Genomic DNA, 22,269 nt, shown 5'->3' with positions numbered 1-22,269 from the left:
TGGTAGATTGCTTGCCTAGAATGCATGAAGCCCTAGATTCAATTCCTCAGTACCACATAAACAGAAAAAGACAGAAGTGGTGCTGTGGCTCAATTGGTAGAGTGCTAGCCATGAGCAAAAGAAGCTCAGGGAACTGTCCCTGAGCTTCCAGGCCCTGAGTTTCAGCCCAAACTGGAAAAAAAAAAAAGAGGAAAAAGTTCTTAGTAAATGACCTCAGTTTCTGCCTTATGAAGAAAGAAAAATAAATTAAACTCATATTAAGCCTAAGTAAGTAGCTAAGATTAGCATATATGCCTATGAAGTTAGTATCTAAAAACCAATAGAGTCAATGAGACCAAAATTTGGATCTGGAAGAAGATAGGAAATGAAGTACTCTGTAGGGGAAAAGATTAATGGCATTTCTACATTATATTTCAATTAATGAGTCTCTAACCAGATGATAAGATGGAATACAGACAAGACACAAATTACAAAAGAAAGATCAGGACAGGTAAGGAAAGATGATAAGTTGCACAGATATTCAGAGGATAATCAGGGAATAATATAAACTGACTCATGGGGTGCTCTCTGCAACTTAAAACTTTCCATAAAGACTCAGAATTCCAAAGCTCACTCAAGAAAAAAAAAGAATCACGATAGTAACCCTCTTCTATTACTGAAGCAGAATTTGTAGTGAAAACTTTCCCTCAGAAAACTTGGAGATTTAAAAAAGACTTAATGATGAATTCTACCCAATATTTAAGAAACGAATATGATCAGTTATGTGTATACTCTTGGAGAAAATGGAAAAGAAGGAAATTTTACCCAGCACATTGTATGAAACCATATTAATTTGATATCAAAGTCTGACAGGAGCATTATATGAAAAGAAAAATACAGGCTAATATTTTCCATGAACATATCTAAAAATTTAAGCAACAATTTACTAAATTGAGTAGATTATGGTTAGGTGGATTTATCCAAGGAATGAATACATATTACATGTATATATAATATTACATGTATGTAATATGTAATATATATGTAAAATTAATCCAGGTAACTTATATTAACATGCTAAAAAATCAATGTCAGATGGGCACCCTTGGCTCATATCTGTAGCTCTAGATACTTAAGAGGTTAAGATGTAGAGGATAATGGCTGGATACCAGGAAGACAAAAAAGTCTGGGAGACTCCATCTTCATAATAACCAGCAAAAAGTCAGGCTGGAGGAGTGGTTCAAGTGGTAGAATGCCAGTCAAACAAGCAAGCTGTCTCTAAAACCCAATATGTATATACAGATATGTAACCATATATATACATGTACCATATGTACATATGTATCAGTGTTAATAAAAATAGAGTATCCCTAGCAAAATGTATGTATGTATTCCTAATAAACATGTTCTTTAAAAAGACAGAACCAAAGGACATCCTCTCAAATTAATAAAGACATTAATAATAAAACTGGAAGCTGGGGCTGGGAAGGTGGCTCAGTGGTAGAGTGCTTGCCTCACATGCATGAGGCCCTGGGTTCAATTCATCAGCACCACATAAGTAGAAAAAACCAGAAGTGGCGCTGTGGCTCAAATGGTAGAGCACTAGCCTTGAGCTGAAGAGTTGAGGGACAGTGCCGAGGCCCAGGGTTCAGGTTCCTCAACCAACAAAAACAAAAACAAAAAAAAACCTGGAAGCTAAAATTATACTAGCAAGAGTACAGGCTTTCAATTTAATGAAGGCAGGAATCAACTGCATTAGATAATTTAGATAGTGTAATATGACATGTAAAAAAAATTACCCAGATTGGAAGGAAAAAAAAATCATGTTCACCTATATAGAAAACTGGTGCAATCTGTTAAACAGAGCTAGTAAATTAATACATGAATTCACAAGGTCTGTAGTGAAAAAGTTGAATTGCATTTATATCTTACTTAAACCGGGCATTATGAATTAAGAGTATACCATTTATAAAAATGTGAAAAATGAGAGTCTAAGATAAATTTGACAAAATATATGAAAGACCTATAAATTGAAAACTATAAACTTGGGATGCTGAAGCAGGAGGCTTAGGCATTTGAGGCCAGATTTGTTTTCTCACAAATAAGAAACAAAATTAAGACAGTACAAAAGATAGCTGAGATTGATTGCAAAAAGACCAGAGTAAATGGAAAGATTACCATGTTCTTCAAGTTGATCCACCACTTTAATGCAGCCTTAATAAAAATGTCCAGAGAGCTTAAGCTATATATATGAAAATAAGGATTCCACACAGAACCTGTACATGTAAGCTTTTAATGGCCTTACTCATAATTGTCAAGGTGCGGAAAATCACCAAGATACCTTCAGTAGATAAATGGGTAAACAAATTGTGTTGTAGCCAGACAACAAAGGCGTATTCTATACAAGAAATAACATTTTAAATCATGAAATGCATAGAAGAGCCTTAAACAGATACGAGAAGCCGGTTGGGAAAGTCTACATCCTGTTTGTAACTATATAATGTTCTGGTGAAAGCAGAACTGCACATATACTGTAATACAATGGTCGCCAAATCCTCTGGGGAGGTTGGAGACGGGGATTTGCGGGGAGGGAGACTAAGAAGGTAAAGCACAGAAGATTTTTGAAGAGTGAAATGATTTTGTATGAAACCCTAATAGTGGACATATATCACTACACATTTTCTGGAACTTATAGGAGTGTTAAACACAGAGTGAACCCTAATATATGTGGATAATTATATATAATACATTTAATATACATAAACATTACATAAAAATAAAACATACAATATGGACTTTGGCTAGTTATAGACTTTGATAGCAGCTCATCAATTGTAATACGAGGTCCACACTCATACAAGATGTGAATAATTAGGGAAACTAGATGTGAGGAAGGAATATGTTGAATTAGGTAGAGGGAGCCAATGGGAACTGCACACTTTCTGTTCTAATTTTATTTATTTATTTAGTTAGTTAGTCAGTCAGTCATGGGGTCTGAACTCTGGGCCTGGGCGCCGTCCCTCAACAATTCAGCTCAAGACTATTGCTCTACCACTTGAGCCACAGCACCACTTCTAGATTTTTCTGCTTATGTGGTCATGAGGAATCGAACCCAGTGCCTCATGCATGCAAGGCAAGCTCTCTACCACTGATCCACCTTCCAAGCCCCTCTAATTTTTATTTTTTATATGCATTTTTTTCTTGTCAAGGTGATTTTGGAGGGGTTTCAGTTATACAAGTAAGGTAATGAGTACATTTCTTGTCAACCTTGTTACCCCTTCCCTCAATTTTCCCCTACTTTCCCTCCCCAAACTGACAAAGTAAAGTCAATTTCTAAATGTATAGAACCATTGCAGAAGTAGTTAAATTAGAACAACAATAAATTCGGATTTTTTTCAGGAAGGGCTGGGAGAGGAGAATAACGCAGTTACATTATGAATTTGAAGGTTACTGTCACTCTTCTCTAAGCAAGGCACTCAAGAGCCCAGTAGGGTCAGGGCCACAGAACGGAGAGAAATATGGAGGAGGGCTTTGAAGGAAGAGTCGGCAGAGTTTACTCCTGGCTGAACCATGATTGCACAAAGAGAGATCAACGCCCCCTTTTCTGGAAAGAACACTTGATTAGACCTTGGAGACTTGATCTCATCTTGGATTTCAACCATGCCATGTGGTGTGAGTTCTGGCAAAGGACTTGGTGTTTCTGGACCTTGATTATCTCAGGAATTCCCTGGAGGCATGACTCTGATGTACAAGCTCAAATCCCTCAGATTAGCTTTGTCCTGTCCAGCACGCTACCTATTAACCTCCAGGGGTCAGTATACTTGAAATGGTTGGAAGTCCAAATTGAGATATATGATATAGTGTATACATATATACATATATATGATATATGTATATGATATGTGTATGATATATATGATATAGTGTATACATATATACATATATGTATATATGTATATGATAGATGTATATATACATATATAGATGTATATATGATAGAGTATATATATGTATATATATACATGTATATATGTATATATACATAATATGATAGAGTATATATATACTATACATGATATATATGATTTAGTATACATTATATATTATATAGTATATATGTATATATTACATATAATATATACATATTACATATAGTATACAAATAACATATATGTACATATCATATATATATTTAGTGCAAAGAATAAAAAGAATGTGAAATATCTCCTTGATAGTCTTCATATAGTTTGAATAGTCTGCATCATCTAAAAATAGATGTTACTAAATAAAGCTCACCTATTTTATTTTATATTTTTAATGTGAAAGAACATTTTCTTTTTCTTTTTGGGAGGAAGGAGGAGGGGGGAAGAAATTACTAGAAAATTAGCCTTGTACTTTGCCACTGCCTGCTTTTAGACTTGGATATGATGCTGTACCATTGAGGACCATTAAGAGATCAAGGAACAGTGAGAAGTATCTTTGGAAGATTCTCTAGAAAAGATCATGGGTGGAACAGGAATAGTCCAAAAAATGGCCACTAGTGTCACTGTCTTCAGGGAATATAATGTCTGCCAGCTCAGATGACTTTGATGCTTTTGATGGTGAGCAAGTTCAAGGATAGTCTTGTCCTCAGGCTTTGAATAAGGTGATAGAACTGTGGATCAGAAAAGATGTTTCCAATTCTTTTTGAATCCAGTGTTTACCACAGAGAACTGAGAGAAGGCGCTCCTGTGAGGGCATGTATGCGTTGGCAGGGATGAGTGAGAAGGGCAGCATCACCGGTAGATCAAACCAGAAGCCCAATGTGTCTGCTCCCTTTCACTTAAAGCCCTACCCATTTTTGATTCAAGAGTCCTTGTCTCATATTGAGGGAAGTTATTGCGGAGGTGGAGGAAACAGCAGCCCAGCTCTACTCCCAAGTAAATAAATAAATTATGGTGGGAATGACAAGACTTGAAAGTGTGTTTATCCCTCCGGCCCAGAGATTAGAGTGGAGGATTGCATTCACAGACCTCGTCCTGGAAAGCTGTCCCAGGTCTGTGATGAGTCCATAGCATGCTAGGGTTCTATTTAGGATCCAAGGACATGAATCTTCTCATGGTCACTGCCACTTTACACACGTTACCCCACAATTCCTGCAGTCATTTCACTCAGCAAGGACACTTTTCATGAATCGCCATCTATAACCCAGGTATACCAGTGCTGCCTATTCAATGACCAAATAACCTATTGCATTGGTACTCCATGGCTGGGCTGAGGAACCAGGAGCCAAGAAATAGCTAGAAGTTCTTGAGTCCACCACAGAGCTCACCAACAATCACAAGGTGACTTTAGCAAGGTACCCAGGTGACTTGGACCCCATTCGCACATTGGGAGAAGTCTCCTGGATCGCTCTTGCTTTCCTGTGGCTCTTCCTTAGAATGACCCTTCTGTGCTCCCAAGCTTTCCAACACTTCAGACTCTTCTGTTACACATTATATCTCTACATCTGGTGATCCAACTGTTTCTTGTTTGTTTGCTTGTCTTCATTATAGAAGACTTTTTTTTAGGGGGGTGGGCAGGTATAGTGCTACTCTGGTTCATGGAAATAAAATTTCTAGGGCTTTCCACATTCAGAGGGAGAAGAAAGAGAAATGGGGACAGGACTATTTCTCTTTGCACATGTGTCGGTCCATCTGGGATGCATGTAGCTTGTTCGTATTTTTTCCTAACGGTATCGGTGCCTAATTTCCTGAGGCCATAAAAATGTTCAATTTTAGATAATGTGTGCTTCAAGTTGGAGATTTCAATCGAGTTGCAGTGTGGATGTGCTTTCCCAAGTACAACAAATGCTCCTATTTGTCATGCAAGGCCTTTCTGTCCTCTGGATTCCCGGGCAGCGCAGTGAGGTAGACGGGTGGGGGCGGGGGGGGGGGGGCTGCTCCTCTGCACTGTAGGAAAAGTGGCAAGATGGTGAGAGTAAACAAACCTATTCAACAATTCAGGCAGTGTGGCTGAGGACTTCATTTGTAATGTAACATCGTTATGATAAACAGATGCTGATGAAGAGGGACTTGATTTGACATTTATAGTTTCCAAATGTGCATAAAAGCGTGTGCCCTGACTTTTAGATTAACTCAGGATCCCCATTAGGCCAGTTGAGCCATAAGGAACTTGTGATTCTTCGGTGAATGCAGGTAGCAGGCTAGGAAGTTCCTTCCAGACATGTTGAAGATGAAGGAAATCATCCTTCAGACTGAGAGGAATCCGAATTCACATCGCAGGCCTAAGTTCCTAGAACTGTGAACTTGGACAGCTTGGACAACTCTAACCCGGGGACCTGGATGACGACTGTTTGCTGGTTATTAGGAATCTAACAGCATGAATGTAGAGAGAAAATGTAATCTCTCTGACACAGAGTCAGGACTTAAGAGTAGGCAATGATTATTACCTAGCTTCTGGAGTAAAGTTTCAGAGAGAAAATGTGCAATAAATATTCTTAAATTGTTGTCTTTCCAAAATTCATCTTTGTTTGTTCAAGGTAGATGTTCAATAATCCAAAAGAAAAAAAGTCTCTCACTAACTTGACATAGGAATCCATCTACATAATAAGCATTATTCAATTTAAAAGTTGAATGTTGTTACCCAAATCTGTCAATAAGCTAGATTTTAGAATTATAATTCTAATTAATTAGAATCAAGGAAACTAAGCACCCATGGCTTTCTGGAAGTCACACATTTGAGGAGATGACCTCCTGTTTCAACCTAAAACTCAAGAGCACCAATATTCCTTAGTCTTTTCCCACAAAAGCAGTGGCTCAGATCAAATTTCTCTACCCTTCCTCAGGGTGGGTTGAGTCAGATATGTCTGTACACAGTAGACGTTCAAGGTACCGTAGAAGAGCTTCAGAAATGGGAAGGGGAAACAAAGGAGGAGGCAACAATGCTTGATAAGAAATGTACTCGTTATCTTACCCATGTAATTGTAACCCCTCTGGACGGTATTTTCACAATAAAAAAACTTATTAATTAAAAAAAAGAAATGGTAAATGGAAGTTTGATACGGCATACATCAGAGGACTTAGAATGAAGCCAGGGAGAGAAGAATGCTCTCTGTTCCACTCTTGACCATGTGTGATGACCTTCAATATACACCCAATATTTATTTTATGTCCTTATATATTTGCTAATTAAAACTTTATAACTGCATATAAATAGTGCTTATATAAATAAGGTGCAGACCGCTGACTGATAGATTTAGGTTCTGTGTGTAGTAAGGGTAATTGTGGAGTGAGGTTTATAGTTGTGTGAGTATAGGCTCTGGGCAGGGAGGGGAGGCTTTCAAACAAAACTTCTTCTGATACTTCCTGGTTGCAGTGAAAATGAGGTTCAAATGGAAACATTTTATTCCTTTTTTATTCTATTTTTATTATCTTTGTGTTGTTGTACAAAGGAGTTACCATTTAGCAGGTAAGTTTGTAAATACACTACATCTTGAACCATGTCACCCCTCTCTCTCCATTTTCCTAGTTTAATAGGATACAAATAGAATATTATGACTGTATTCTCTTTATCTCTCTCCATTTGTTTACACTCCACCATCCATCAGCTTCCTGGTATTCATTTTGTTAGACTGTGAGTTAGTTTTTCTAAGGAATTACACCATTTGAATTCTCTTCTGCATACTTGGGTTGTTATGTTTGCATACAACCCTGTAGAGAAACTTTATTTCTGAAATGATGATAAATATCCATTTATTTTTACCCTACATGATAAAACAGAAACATGATGGCCAAGAAAGATGGTGCATACCTATAATCCCAGCTATTTGAGAAGTAGGGGCAGGAGTATTGAAAATGGTTATGGATAATGTCTGACTATAGAAATATAGTTCTTTAAGGCAGGGATCTGTAAATGGGCAACTTATACTGCTCTGTTCTTACCTGCCTCTAAAACTTCATGGAAATACCACAGTTGTTTGTCTACATAAAAGGGAAATTTATTTAAAAATGACTTATGTAAAACTAATTTTAAAATAATTTTTATGTACCTATTTTATATCTTGTTTGAAAATTCCTCTTACTCTCATCCTAGCCCATGAAAGTTCTAGTGAGAAGCTTTGAGTGATAAAGGTATAACTCATCATGGTTCTGATCATCAGTGGTATTCACCAACCTTGCTCATCCATTTGAATGTGTTTATTGATTGGATGTTTGCTGTTTGTTCTGTCTTGGGGTCCTTATTTCTAGTCATTCTGAGTCTTTACGTGATGCTAAGGCAAGTCAAAGCCCTGGTTCTGAGTATATGGCTCATAGCTAACAATCTTGATGGATGGTTTTTATTACATCCGGTATGATCTGCAGAGAATTTAATTGAGGGTGTCACTCATCATGATTTCAAATTAGATTACAAAATTTATAACAAGCACAACCACATTACTGGCATAAAAACAGATATCTCAACTAACGGAAAAGAGTGGAGAGCATATAGGCAACAAATTTTTACCCAGGCACCGAGAGGAAAGCGAAGGGGATAAGGCAGCCTCATGAAGAACTGGTGCTGGAAGAACTGGAAAGAGCGAATTTCTACTATACCTTGCATAAGTCAGAAATAGGAAACATAAGGATAAAGATTAAATACAAAACCTGAAGCAGCAAAGCTTCTAGGAGAAAAATCAAGCACAAAACTCCTTGATATTGGTTGTTCGCAATAAATTTTTGAATACAACGTCACAGCCATAAGTCACAAAACAAAAAATATACAAGTGGGCTTGCATCACAAAGGAGGCAATCAAGCAAATGCAAAGGCAGCCTACAGAATGGGAGAAAATACTTGCCAACCATCTCTGGCAGAGTTAATATACAAAGAACTTTGACAATAAAATAACAAAACCGCAGCTAAGCCAAAATTTAAAATGTAGTGTAAACTTAAATATTACTCAGAGTTCAAAAATTAGGAAATTCTACCATTTGTGATAACATGCTTCAATCTGAGGGACATTATGCTAAGAAGCCAGAAACCAAAAGACAAATGATCTCTGATCTCATATATCTATAGAATCTATAATCAGATGCATAGAAACAGAATAGAATAGCTGTTACCAGGAGATGTGGGGGAGAAGGAAATAGAGGAGATGTCAGTTAAGAGGTGTAAAGTTTCAGTTCTGCAGGATGAGTAAGTTCTGGGAAACTGACTATACACAGTGACTCTGGGTAATACTAGTATATTCAGTACTTGTAATCATTAAGAGTGTTGATTGGATCTTAAGTGTTCTCATCATACACAGAATGGTAGCAATGTGATGGGAGGGGTATATGAATTCTGCTATTGTAGTAACTTTCAGACACAAATTGCCTTCTTACTGAAATGACTGATGCTTTGTCTTTTCTTCTTAAAACTGTTTGAGTTCTCTCAGGTGTCTTCTGCAGGACTGATATCATGTATAATCTGGAGGAAGAGAATAGTATAGTTACCCATAGTGACTTGCTGTAGGGCAGATCTGAACATACAGGTGCCCAGGGCAATACAACTGTGAGGCACCATTAATTTCTCTCTGGTCAAGTCCCAGAAAGATAAAGGACAACTGTTTCCTCTCCTATGTATATCTTAGTTCAAAAATACAATCTTTCATGAAAACTCATACAAGGACATACACCTGTATACTCAACCAGTATGTATACTATATTCATACTGGAGAGAAACCCCATGGTCGACATGCTTTGAAAGTTAATATTTTAATAGAATGATTATTAGAAATTGAAACCGGTCTTGAATTTGAGAAGGCTAGTGTACCAGTAAGAGAAGGAATGGTGAGAGACAGTCCTAATATCAGTGTACACACTTGAAAAGGAATGGGAGGGTGGCTTTGGCTGGTGGGGGAGGGGTAGTAGGCTGGGAGAGAGTGATGTTAAGAGTGACACTGATCAAGGTGTACTGTGTACATCCATGGACACGTGGAATTGCAGCTCTCCAGTACAACCATTTGAAGAAATAAATTTAAAGAAAAACATTGCCCCCTGACCAGCAATAACAATAGCATTATAAGGAACCACTTCATATCAGAGTATCCTTGAGTTATACTGGGAAGTGGGTGTGTATAGGGTAAACAGGGCAAACACCTAACTCATATGAAGTGGTCAGAAGAGATGAATTTTACAGTAAGAAGGGCCCTGATGGAGGAGGAGGACCAGACATCCTAGGATATAGCTAGAACAGATAATGTCTTTTGAAACTTAACAGATGATTTATGTCCTTTGAACATTTGAAAGACATTGATATCACCATCCAGATAAGACCTTTGGTATGGCAAGAGAGGTTCTAGGTCCAGCACTTTCACCACTAGAAACCACCCTGGCTGTTAGCCTAAGTGATTATAAATTCATATGCATTCATACAAAGTGACATTCATGTCAACATAGGTCATTTTACACTAGGGACAAAGGGCACACTCTAGCCACAGATGGTGTGCCAGAGAGGGGATTTCTAAAAAGTCAAAACAAAATCCCTCCAAGGTCTCTTTCCTTACCCAGGCACAATGTTCCAGCGCAAGATTCTACCACGTGTTTCCATTCGGGCAGATGGCAGGACGGCTCTTCTGCAATGTGGAACTGGTTAAGGAGGAAGGCCTTGCTGATAGAGATCAAGAAAGCGGCTTAAATTTACTTAGTGGTGAGAGGGTTTGTAATCCGTTCATGCTAGTGAATATAATGCTTTTATAATTACTTGTAAGTGGATGGAGAGCCTCCAGAATCAGCTCATAGGAAAAGGCTGTCAGTTCTAGTGGACTACTGAACATTCCAGAGAAGAGATCCGATGGTTTTCTGGGCCATGGAGTGACATTATACATGCGTATCACCTTTTGTTATTTTGATGATAAAATATTCCCTTGTCTGCCATAGGGAAAGGGTTCAAGAACCTCATATGGCTCTTTTGGGGGAATGATTTGATGGCCTTTATGGACAACATCATGACTGATCACTACTAAAATATGATCACAATCACCAGCACTCTAGGTGCTGTCTTGTACAAAGAAGACACACACACTTGCTGTATATGTATGGTAACAAACAGCCCCCAAATCTCAAGTGGCTTAACACAAGGAAATGTTATTTCGCTCTCATATTCACTTTGTAACGTGTTCTTCCCAGGTGTCTGTCTTCCTTGGTTTGGCTCAGTCTTGCAAGCTGTTTGATGCTAATAGCATCTCCGTATGATCACCCACTTCCATAATCTCCCCAGCAGGAGAAGAGAGTGCTGGGTGGCCTTGCACTGACAATTGGATATTCAAGCCCATTGGTCAGAACTAATCATAAGATCCCAGCCAATTTCAAGCTGAGTTGGGATGTTTAATACTCCTATCTACCAAGAAGGGAAGGAAACTGGATAATAGCAAATATTTAAGGTGTGTTCTCACATGAGTTGTTTAAAAGTAGCAAAACAACTTCATCAAGGATTAAGGTGTTCATGTTAAAGAGGAGAAGCAATATGGATTATGTACTAAGAAATCACTTTCGAATGAGCCATGAATCACAACATATAATCTTTTTCTGGGGTTCTAGTCAAGTTATTGTCCTGAAACCTGTTTTAGGTTTTATCTTTTAAATTATTATATTTTATTTGTGATAAGAAATCTTATTCATTTGAGATAAGATTATATATTTTATAGAAGCAGTCAGAGGCTTAAACAGGATAGATAAAATGGATGGCATAGTTTCTGACATGTAAATGCTCCAAATCTTTCATTTGTGTTATTAGTGGGAGGTAAATTATTTGATATTAAGAAATAGACATCTAAGAGGTCATTCATCCAGAATATTAGTGGGAAAAATATTCACACAACAGACAAATTTGTTGGAACCTAGGCAAATGTGAATGCACTTTGACTGGTGAACTCACATTTGCCTAAATCCCAGGCTGTGCCCCTCCCGCCGGATCTCACTGGCTCTGACATGGGTGGACATGCATTCTGAGATGGTGCTAAACCTGTTTTATGGGCACCTCTTCTCTCCCTGTGATCCAACTGCAGCAGTCCAGCCTGCCAGAATTCATAGTCTACCTCTTCTCAGAATCTAATAAACATGACTGTTTTTTAAAGTATTTTTGAGATCAACATTTTAGTTTCCTGTGTAAGAGAGCATGTGCTGTTTGTTTCCTGAGTCTGATTAGGTCACTTAGCTCCAGATCCATGCATGTTGCTACAAAGGAAAGAATTTCATTCTTCTTTTCTGGACAAGTCATACTTTATTATGTAAATGTATGTTATTTTCTTTATTCTTGCCTTGGTGACAGCTACATTGATTCTGTATCTTGGCTATTATGAGCAATACTTCAGTAAATATTCAAATTCAAGTGTCTCTTCAATACAGTAATATGTATTTTTTGGGTACATTCCCAGCAGTAAGGTTCTTTCTTGGGTGAGGTGGTTGTTCTATTCCTACTTATTTGAGTACTCTCCATCTCATTTACTGTGATAGAAATAGGAAATAATTAGAGAATTGAAGTACATGCATCCAATATTACATAAAGATTGCAATTATAGAAATGTAAATTTGGGTGTATAATCATAAGAATGTGAGCCTGATATTCAGAGTCTACAAAATTATCTGAGAAAAGATAGACCAAAGAATTAATGAGTATTGGAAGAATCATCTGCATACATTTTTAGAATCACAACAAATTAAGATAGGAATAGTGTGAGGGCAGTCTTTAACTATACTTATGGAGACATATAGCAGTGGATAGTGGGTAGTGGATGATAAAAATAAGAAATAGTAACATAGAAACAATCTCATAGCCTGAGACTCAAAGAAGGGTATTTTAAGGGAATAGGAAGGGAGAATGGTTTGAAGTAATAGAGAGAAGCATAGAGAATACTTAGCATCTTCTAGATTAAGATGGCTGGATATATGGAAATAGCCTCTCAGGGAAGAGATGGCTCTAAGCACAAGAAAATAAGAATGAGTAAATTGGCAATTTTGCTAATAATTGAGAGTGGATTTTGAAGTCATGACACAAGAGATCAAGAATAGAGGCAGGGTGAAGAGATGGAGATAGAATGAATCATGTCCAAATGAAATTTGTGGAGGTTAGAGTGAAGTTGAGTGTCTCAGAAGTGTAGGTGTTCAGGAATAAGTAAAAATACCACATACAACCAAGTTAGACTCTGCAGATACATCTCAGTTAACAGCGTTAAATGAATTGGTGAGATAAGGAGGAGTAGATGGCTGCATTCTATTTTGACACTGTAAAATAAATGCCAGAGTATCTGCGAGTACAGACTGGGTTCTACTTGGAGTCAGCTGTATTTCAGAGCCAGTCAGCCTCCGCTGAGTCCTGATCATAAAGCCTCTGGTAGAGGCTTTGGTCATACTTCCAGTGAATGAGGTCAATTCTTGGTATCTCTGGAAGAGGGCAGGCTTATGCCCAATGGATGAAGAATGATTAGGAAAGCTGGTTCACATTGACTGTGAGAATGTCTTGGTTTTGTGTTAGTTTTCTGTCACTATGACGAAACACCCCAAATAATCAACTTATAAAGAGGAAAGATCTTATTTTGGCTGAGAGTTTCAGAAATTTCTGTGGTCGCTTGGCTCTGTCACTTTGAGCCTGTGGCAGGTAGGAAGTAAGTGGTAACATAAAGTTGCTTACCTGGTGGAATCTAGGAAGAAGGGAAAGAGAGAGGAAGATGAAGGAGCCAAGGTCAAGATTTTCCCTTTAAAGGCATACTTCAGTGACCTATTTCTGGCAGACAGGCCCTACCCTTAAAGTTTATACCATTCCCCCCTCACACCAGCAGCTGGGGGCTAAGCCTTGGACATATAAGTTTTTGGGAGACATTTCAGACCTAAACCAGAATAGCCTCTAATAATAATAGTGGGATGTGAAAGGTAGAAAGATCTTGTTTACTTTCTCTAAAGGATGTCAGCATCTGTGTTAGTAAGAGCAATGTGTCTATTATTTCCCTTGGTGGTCATGTATTGAAATCAAGGTCATTCTATCCTCATAAAATGAGGTTGGGAAAATTCTTTCTTTTACTATTCTCTGGAACAGTTTGTGTAAGACAGGGCTTTTGTGTTCTCGAAGCCTTAGTAATAGTTGTCTATAAAACTGCCTGAGCCTGATGATCTTGATGTTTGGATTTGTGGGATGGGGAGAATATGAAAAGTTATGGGTAGTATGATGGACTTAATTCTCAATTTCATTTATTTAATAGACAGTTGGTTTACCTATTGAAAATTTACTCATTTTTGTCAAGAAAAAATTGTTCATCTCATCTTTGTTTTCAAATATAATGACAAAAAACCTATCCTTAACCTTCTACTAACATCACAAAGATGTCTCTATTGTACCTGTAGTTACATTCTTCTTTTTATTATTTCTTGACTAGTTTTATGATGGATTTGACTATTTTATTGGTCTTTCAAAGGCTAGGCTTTGCATTTATTGCTTTTTTCTATTTTATCTCATTTGTGTGTGTTATTTCCTTTTTCCAACTTTCTTAACTTACACATTCATCTCAGTGCAATTTGTAAAAGAAAACTGGAGAAAGGAAAAGAAAACATGCACAAGACACACACTTCATACACTTTTATCTGTATTTTTTTCTTTCTATACAGACACATAAGCATACATACACATTAATACATTGTGGATTTACATAGTCCATATTTCTCTAAGTACTTCTTTACTTTCCACAGATTTTCTATATGATTATTCCACTCTGTTATTTCATTTCTTTTGTATTTCTGGTAGCTGGGCATTGTGGGTTTTCTTATGGTCTCACATGAGTAGTTTAATTCCCTTTTGATTGGTAGTATTTTATTTGTGGACAAAGAGATCCTAGAAAGCTTTTAATCAGTTTATCATGTAATTGAGATTGCAAACTAATCTTTCTTAGAGTTAAAAGTTTTTGTGTGTGTGTGCTATGAGTGGAGAAACAATGTAACACTATGAAGAAAAATAAGATATCCAAGTCAGAATAGAAGTAAATGGATTTATAGGTAGGGATGTTTATTTAAAAGTCTTCTTAGTGGTCAAATGGTCATCCTAGGTCATGAGTCAAACATTCCAGTTTCTTCATCTGTAAACTTAGGATGAGAAACTTATCCTGTATAATCTGAGGATAAAATAAGAAGAGCAGAGCAAATATTTTTAAAAGAAGATAGTGTAGAACCCAAGAAATGAGACGTTCTAGTTTTTGTGTTTGGAGTCAGATACAATTGGATGCATACACACACACACACATATATATATATATATATATATATATATATATATATCATTCATATTTATTCATAAGCACTGAACAATATGATTACTATCTTCAAGTCTTTGTCTGTAGAAAGAGCTATATAAATCCTTTAGGATTTTTATAGTCTACTATAATTAGTACCTTTAGAACATGGGTTAAACATGCTAAATATTCAATGAGGTGATAGTGAAGGTCGAGGCTTGTGAATAAATTCAGGTGGAAAGGAAAGGAAAGCTGGTCGTGTGAGGGGCATCCATGGGATGCCTCAGTCTCCTCCCTCATCTAGGTCTTGTTTTGGGACATCATCCTGGAAAGATGGCCACATTCTTCTAACACACACTTTCCCGTATTCCACTTGTTTTCATTATCCCTGTTATTAAATCACAGGAATAGAAACTGCTGATCCAAATTCTTAGCAAAACCCAATATGCACATGTGGAACGACAGACCCAGGATTCCTCACTGGGTTATAGGAGTTTTCATGAAGTTTCAAGTTTTAACTTCCTTTGCTCTGTATGCCTAAAGTTTCTAATGATAAATTATTCCAGAGCCATTTTCAAAGGGAAGAAGTAAGTTATAATAGCTAGCTAGTCTCATTGAATGCTAAGAAATTACTCTCTGTATTCATATGTGTAGCTATGATTTCTATGCGTTTTGCATATTTGAATGTTCAAAGGTAACATAATGACTTGTTCTCTTGATAGTAACTCACAGATTTCTCTCTTTCTTTTTCTTTCATATACAAAACTCATATGTATAACACAAAGTTCAACATTATTTTTATCCTATCCCTATATTTAGACACAAGTTAAGTTCATCTCATGATAATTAGAATCTTTTATTAAAGGTTGTACAAAATTTATTTATAAATTACTATCAATCTAACTCTACATACATTTGTCAAATCAGTAGTCCATAAATAATGGTAGAACAGCTATACTTCTCTATGCTTGTAGCCTACATCTCACACAAAATCTACTCTGGTGATTTTAGCGTAGAGAAACAATTTCGCATACCAGAATTCTCTCCTTGGACATGGAACACATCTGGTCTATTTGTCCCTTACACTGCTATACAATTTCCAATTTCATGTCCTGTTATTGCTGTAGATATGTGGACAGGAAAACTTTAGGCTGATTAAAAACTAAAATTGTAGTATATTTTGCAAATCCAAACAAGTAGCTTCTCCACTGCCCACGTAGACAATTTCTCCACAAGCACCAACTGTCTGTCTTCCCTGGGACAGCAGGCCCTCTGCTCATATGTGTGTACATTCTCACTTGAATCACCTGCACATATTCAATTTTTTCCACCCTACCTTCCCATTGTTTCTTTTTCTTTTCTTGAAATACACTTACTCTAATATTCAGCTATGTGGTGGACCACAATTCTTTTTTCCTTACACTGTTCCCAAACTCCAGTTATTTCTCTCTTCTCTCTAACACTCTTTGCTCTGACATATAAATCAAAAGACACCATTTTGGAAATAAAATAATATTGGATCATCTTACCTGAAAGCTTTGTTTGATCAGACCTTTTCAGTATAAAATAAAAATTCCTCTTCCAAAAAAAAATCCTTTTGCTCATTTCCATCAACTAAGACTTCAGTTTCCTGTTGCATTTTTCTATCCTTCCTCCATCGCTTTGCCAACATCCTAATATTCCATCATCTCCATAACACTTTCTCCTGTATCATGCAAGCCTGTTCAGCTTTCACTGATCTAAATTCAACTCATGACCTCTCTGTACTTATCCTCAAATACATTTGGATTCTCAGCTAATGATGAGTGTGATAGTGTCTCTTCCTTCTTAATCAAGGTCAACCAAAGTCAATGACTGGGCCAGAAGATTATAGACTCCATGTCTTGAATTAGGTCATTCTTCTTTCCATAGAGTAAATTGACTCTCCAAAATTAAGAGATGGGTAGATAGTAGATAGTTGTTCTTTCTGGAATGGGATCGGTATATATCCAGGATTAGGTAGTTTTGAGAACTGTTGCTTCACTAATTTCACTGACACTTTCTGGTCGTTGTGACCTAATTCCAGGGAAGTCTATCTTTGTTTTATTGTATATGCATAAAAGAAAAGCAAGATTAAAGAAAGGTGAGGACACACTGTACTGGTCACCAACAGTTAAGGATTTAAGGTTATTTTGGAGACGAGCATCTGGGCATTCAAGGGAAACCCTGGGTGAATTTCATCAACCAATCAGAGGAGCTCTGCTAATTTCTTCAAAGGCACATAATTTCTGATATATACTCACAGAGATAATAATGTGCTTGACAATTTTAACACCAAGTCAATTCCATGTTCATTGAGCAAGTGCTTTATTAAGCCCAGAAGCCAGAGTCATGAGGATATGGTGAAGGGCCTTCTGTTGGAGACAATGCTCTCCAATAGATGCTTTTAGAATTGTGCTCAACCAATGTCTGAACTAACACGGGTCCAACTTGTATCTTCTTGCACAGAATTTAAAATCCTGGGAATTGCAGCGTATCAGCCAAACCGAGTTTCAGAATTCTGAGATTTTTGAAGACAGACACTTTATGAATAAGTTCTTGGTGAGGAGAAGTTTAGGCCTCAAAGCATCCTGCTGTCACACTGATGTCATGTAGAGTTAATGAATGACAAAATGGGGCTTGGGAACACTAGACCATCTACAGTAGGAACTACTCGGTAGGTGGGAAATCCTGTTAGGTCTGTCTGTGTAAGCATCAATGAAGGAGTCCTGTTTTAACATAACCCCAAGCTGAGCTCAAGTTGGAGGGAAGATAACATACAATGTGATCTGCTGGTAACCTGTGGGGAATGTGGGAGCCTAGCAGGCTGGGAATCCCCTGGTGGGAACAGCCCACGTTAGCACTTATACATCTGCTGTGCTCTTCTGCTCTAGGACTGGCCCACCATGTATGTATGCGTATGGATGTGGTTTCATGAATGCTCAAACCTCAGGCTTCAAATAGTCTTTTGTTCTACTTTCCCACTCTGTATGTTCTACTCAGTAGCTTTGTTTATTTAAAAAAATATATTTCCTTTAGTTTGTGTTTCTTGGCATGGCCCAGAATGGCTTTTTCCAAACACATTCTTCCTGGGACCTCTTACCATTCATAACACCACACCTTCAGAGGTACCTTGAGCCTTTAGATGCTTTCTACTTTCCAAGCTTTAGGAGAGCACCTGGGCCCATGTGCTACCTCATCTTCAGCTCCATGAGGGACACTACTATGTAAGATACTACTCAAGCCAAATAAGTCTATAGGTTCATCTTCCCATGAAGCCTTGGTTATTACAGGTTTCTTGACCTCAAGTCCCAGAGATACTCTCGGGCTTTCTACCTATAGATCCGGGGCTTATCTATATATAGATCCACTAGGTTTTTCCCCTCCTGAAGGAAAGGCATAAAACTATTCCCCCAACATTGTCAACATTCCAGAGCAACTAGTCCTGCAGGTTCCCTGTGTGCAAATGACCACAGCCCTTTTCTCAGAGCTGAACTCCAGGCTGGAAACTCTTGGCTCCCTGAGCATCGCCTTCAAAGAGGAAAATACCAGTGCCTCCTGAACCAACAATGAGACATGTTTGACTAGTGGTGATGAAATGCCTTCTGTAAACACTCCCTGCCTACCCACCTCCTCTTTCCAGGACTGATTCACCACTGAAGTATTTGTGTCACCCAAGTTCAAGTACATGAAACCGAACTCTTTGGGGTTGGCAGTTCTCAATGCCATAGAAAGCAGCATGAACTTCACGGGCTAGAGAGGTCATAAAATAAGCCAAAGCAAGCTGCTGGTCTCCAACAGGCCTGCCTACACAACAAATGAGAGCTGGGCCTGGGGTTTTCTGGGTCAGATCAACAGTGCATGCTGGGAATTCATGTTGCAGAGTGAATTCCCTCCAAATGTTCCTGTTCTTGCCCACCCAGAAAACACATTTCCACAAGAAATAGGCCCCAGGCACTGACTAATGTGATATCTTGTTCTACCATCAGTAGACTATGAAATCTCATTATTTCACGATCCTCTCCCTCTGAGCTTGGGGCTCTCATCCAAGTTTACTTGAATTATATGTGACAGTTTCTTTTAATATGCAGAATAAGAATGACTGTAAGGGACAAATTATCTCAAAAATAATATGGAGAATACCAGAAGCACCCAATTTGTCTATATAGTGGAAAGAGTATTTTCAGCAGCAGAACTTGGGTATAAATGGATAGTCCCATGCTTGTAGACAAATAGGATACCCATGCTTATCTGTGGGTAGGTTTCCTGGGAGCCTTTGTCATCTGGTAGGGTACTCTCCTTGAAGTCAAAGTTGAATCTTAAGATACAGAGAGAGGTAGATGAAATTATAATCCTTTCCCACAGAATCTAATATCTTATTTTCCCCTGGACTTCATTGTTAAATGAAATCATTACCTTCTCAGGACAGTCTGTAGGAGTTCAGGTTATCCTGTGTCCAATTCCAGTGTATTTGTTTTATTATTATAGTTCCGAATGCTGCAGGAAGTTCATGTATTGAGCTGTCATTCTACTTGGGCTGTTATGTAACATGTATGGTTTGGGGAAGAATCAAACAAATCTGTATATTCCAAGATAGTATTTTCAACACAGTTATTGGCATTTTGATTAGAACAATAAGAATCAAATACTTGCAAAGTATCAATGGCTCACAACTGAAATTTTAGCTATTTCAGAGGTTGGAATCTGAGGATTGCATCCAGGTCAGCCTGATCAAGGAAGTCTGTGAGCTGGGCGCCGGTGGCTCGCGCCTATAATCCTAGCTATTCAGGAGGCTGAGATCTGAGGATCATGATTTAAAGTCAGCCAGGGCAGAAAGGTCCATGAGACTCTTATCTCTAATAAAGCACCAGAAAACCTGAAGTGGTGCCAAGGCGCAAGTGTAGAGTGCTCACCTTGAACTGAAGAGCTCAGGGACAGTGCCCAGGCTCAGAGTTCAAGCCCCACAACTGACAAAAAAGAGAAAGTCTGTTAGTCTCTTCTCTTTAATTAACCACCCAAAAAGTCCAAAGTGGAAATGTGGCTCAAGTGGTAGAGTGCCAATCTTTTAAGTAGAAAAGCTAAGGGATAGTGCCCAGGCCCTGAGTTTAAGCCCCAGTACTAGCATATATACACACAACTATACTTGTACACTAAAGGAAGGCTTACTAACAGATAATAATATGAAGTTTTAAAGGGTACTTTTACTTTAAAATTTCCTAAGACAGAATGTGCATTGCAAATCTCCAAGAGGGGGCGCTTTGGTGTGTCAGCTTTGCCAAACTTATTTTAGAAAGGGGCTTTGTATTTTCTTCAGAACTATTAACCTTTCCTGAAATACTAGTGTTACACAGTATTTCCTGGATATACTTAATCTAATTCAAGCAATAGAAGTTTTTCTAGGAAGTGCTAGAAAGACTTTCTTGTCATTTTAATAACTTTCTCTCTCTCTCTCTCTTGCTTTCTCTCTCTTTCTCTCCATGTCTGTATGAGAGAGAGAGAGAGAGAGAGAGAGAGAGAGAGAGAGAGAGAGAGAGAGAGAGAGAGAGAGAGAGAGAGAGAGAGAGAGAGAGAGAGAGAGTCTGGGCATTGTCCCTTAGCTTTTCCACTCAAGGTTATCATTCTACTACTTGAGACACACCTCCATATCAGGCTTTTCTGGTAGTTAATTAGAGATAAGTGTCTCACAGACTTTCCTGCCTGGGCTAGCTTCAAACCACCATCCTCAGGTCTCAGCCTCCTGAGTAGCTAGTATTACAGGTGTGAGCCACCAGCACCTGGCTTAATAATACTTTTTATGGACATTAAACAAACCACTTAAAACAATAGTACCTTAAGAGACTAGCACTTTCTAGAAGGTTGCCTAAAAAGCAAGCAAGTAAACAATCTGGCTATAGAATGCTTGTGTACTGTTTTGGCTCAAGCCTGTTTGTGTGTGGCACATGTCACATTAGGTTCTTTGAATTACAAATACTTGTGTGGCCAAGCTGGGAGGCTGATCATTGAATATAAAATTTCACATAGAAGAAAATCTGCTCTGAATTATAAATGGCTGACTTACAATTTCACCTTGGAAAAATGACATTTATTTGTAAGCTGTAGCTGTTCACCATGGAGAATTCAACTTTTTGCAAAAAGGATGTTTAACTCCATGTCCTCTCCTTCAAACTTTGCATTCCTTATCTATCTATGAGTGTCTGCAGGGGGTATCAAGCCCCTCCCCAAAGCTGTGCTGGGACTACAGTGTGCAGGGAAAGTCGTTTCTCCTTCAGCATTTCATCCACCCCCCCCAACCCCCGCCTTGCAGCTCCAGTCACACCTCCTCATGTTACTGCAAAATTAGTCAAGCCGCTGGCAGGAGGTTGCTACCCAGAGCAAGGCAACTCATCCCTCAAGGAGCTGAGAGGTAGCCTCCAGGCTCCTTTTAATCTGATTGTTTTAATTCAATTTCATCTTCCCAGTAAATATTTTTCTACAGCCGCAGAGAAGTGTAAATCAAGTAAGTGGTTTGCAATCTATGTGTTATAGTTCCAGAGCTTACCAGGGCCAATGTGATGGCTCCTGAGGTACATTTGCTTTTGCTAGGAAATTATGGCAGTTACTGAGAAGGGAAAGCATTTCATATGAGCATATGAACAGAAATGACAGCCCCTCCAATGCCGTCCCCTTCCCCCAACCACGATAACTGCTATTCATTGAACATTTGCTGTGTTCTGGTTATTCATTGAACCCTTGCCATGTTCAGGGGACTTGTTATGTTCATTATCTCTGGAATGTTGGCATATCATTCCCATTGAACAGATGAGTTGAATGAGATACAGAAAGAGGAGTGACCCATGCTCCTGGATTGGAAGGATCAACATCGTGAACATGGCAATACTTCCCAAGGCTATCTACATATTCAATGTGATACCTATCAATATTCCAACCTCATTCTTCAAGGAAATAGAAGTGGCAATCCAAAAATTCATATGGAACAATAAAAGACCCCACATAGCAAAAATGATCCTTAATAGAAAGAACAGTGCTGGAAGAATATCAATATCAAATTTCAAACTCTACTA

Source organism: Dipodomys merriami, unplaced genomic scaffold (assembly GCF_024711535.1).
Source record: "Dipodomys merriami isolate MVZ:Mamm:240054 unplaced genomic scaffold, mDipMer1.0.p SCAF_17, whole genome shotgun sequence".
NCBI lineage: Eukaryota > Metazoa > Chordata > Mammalia > Rodentia > Heteromyidae > Dipodomys > Dipodomys merriami.
The sequence above is the reverse complement of the archived record's forward strand: the minus strand, read 5'-3'. Positions refer to the sequence as shown.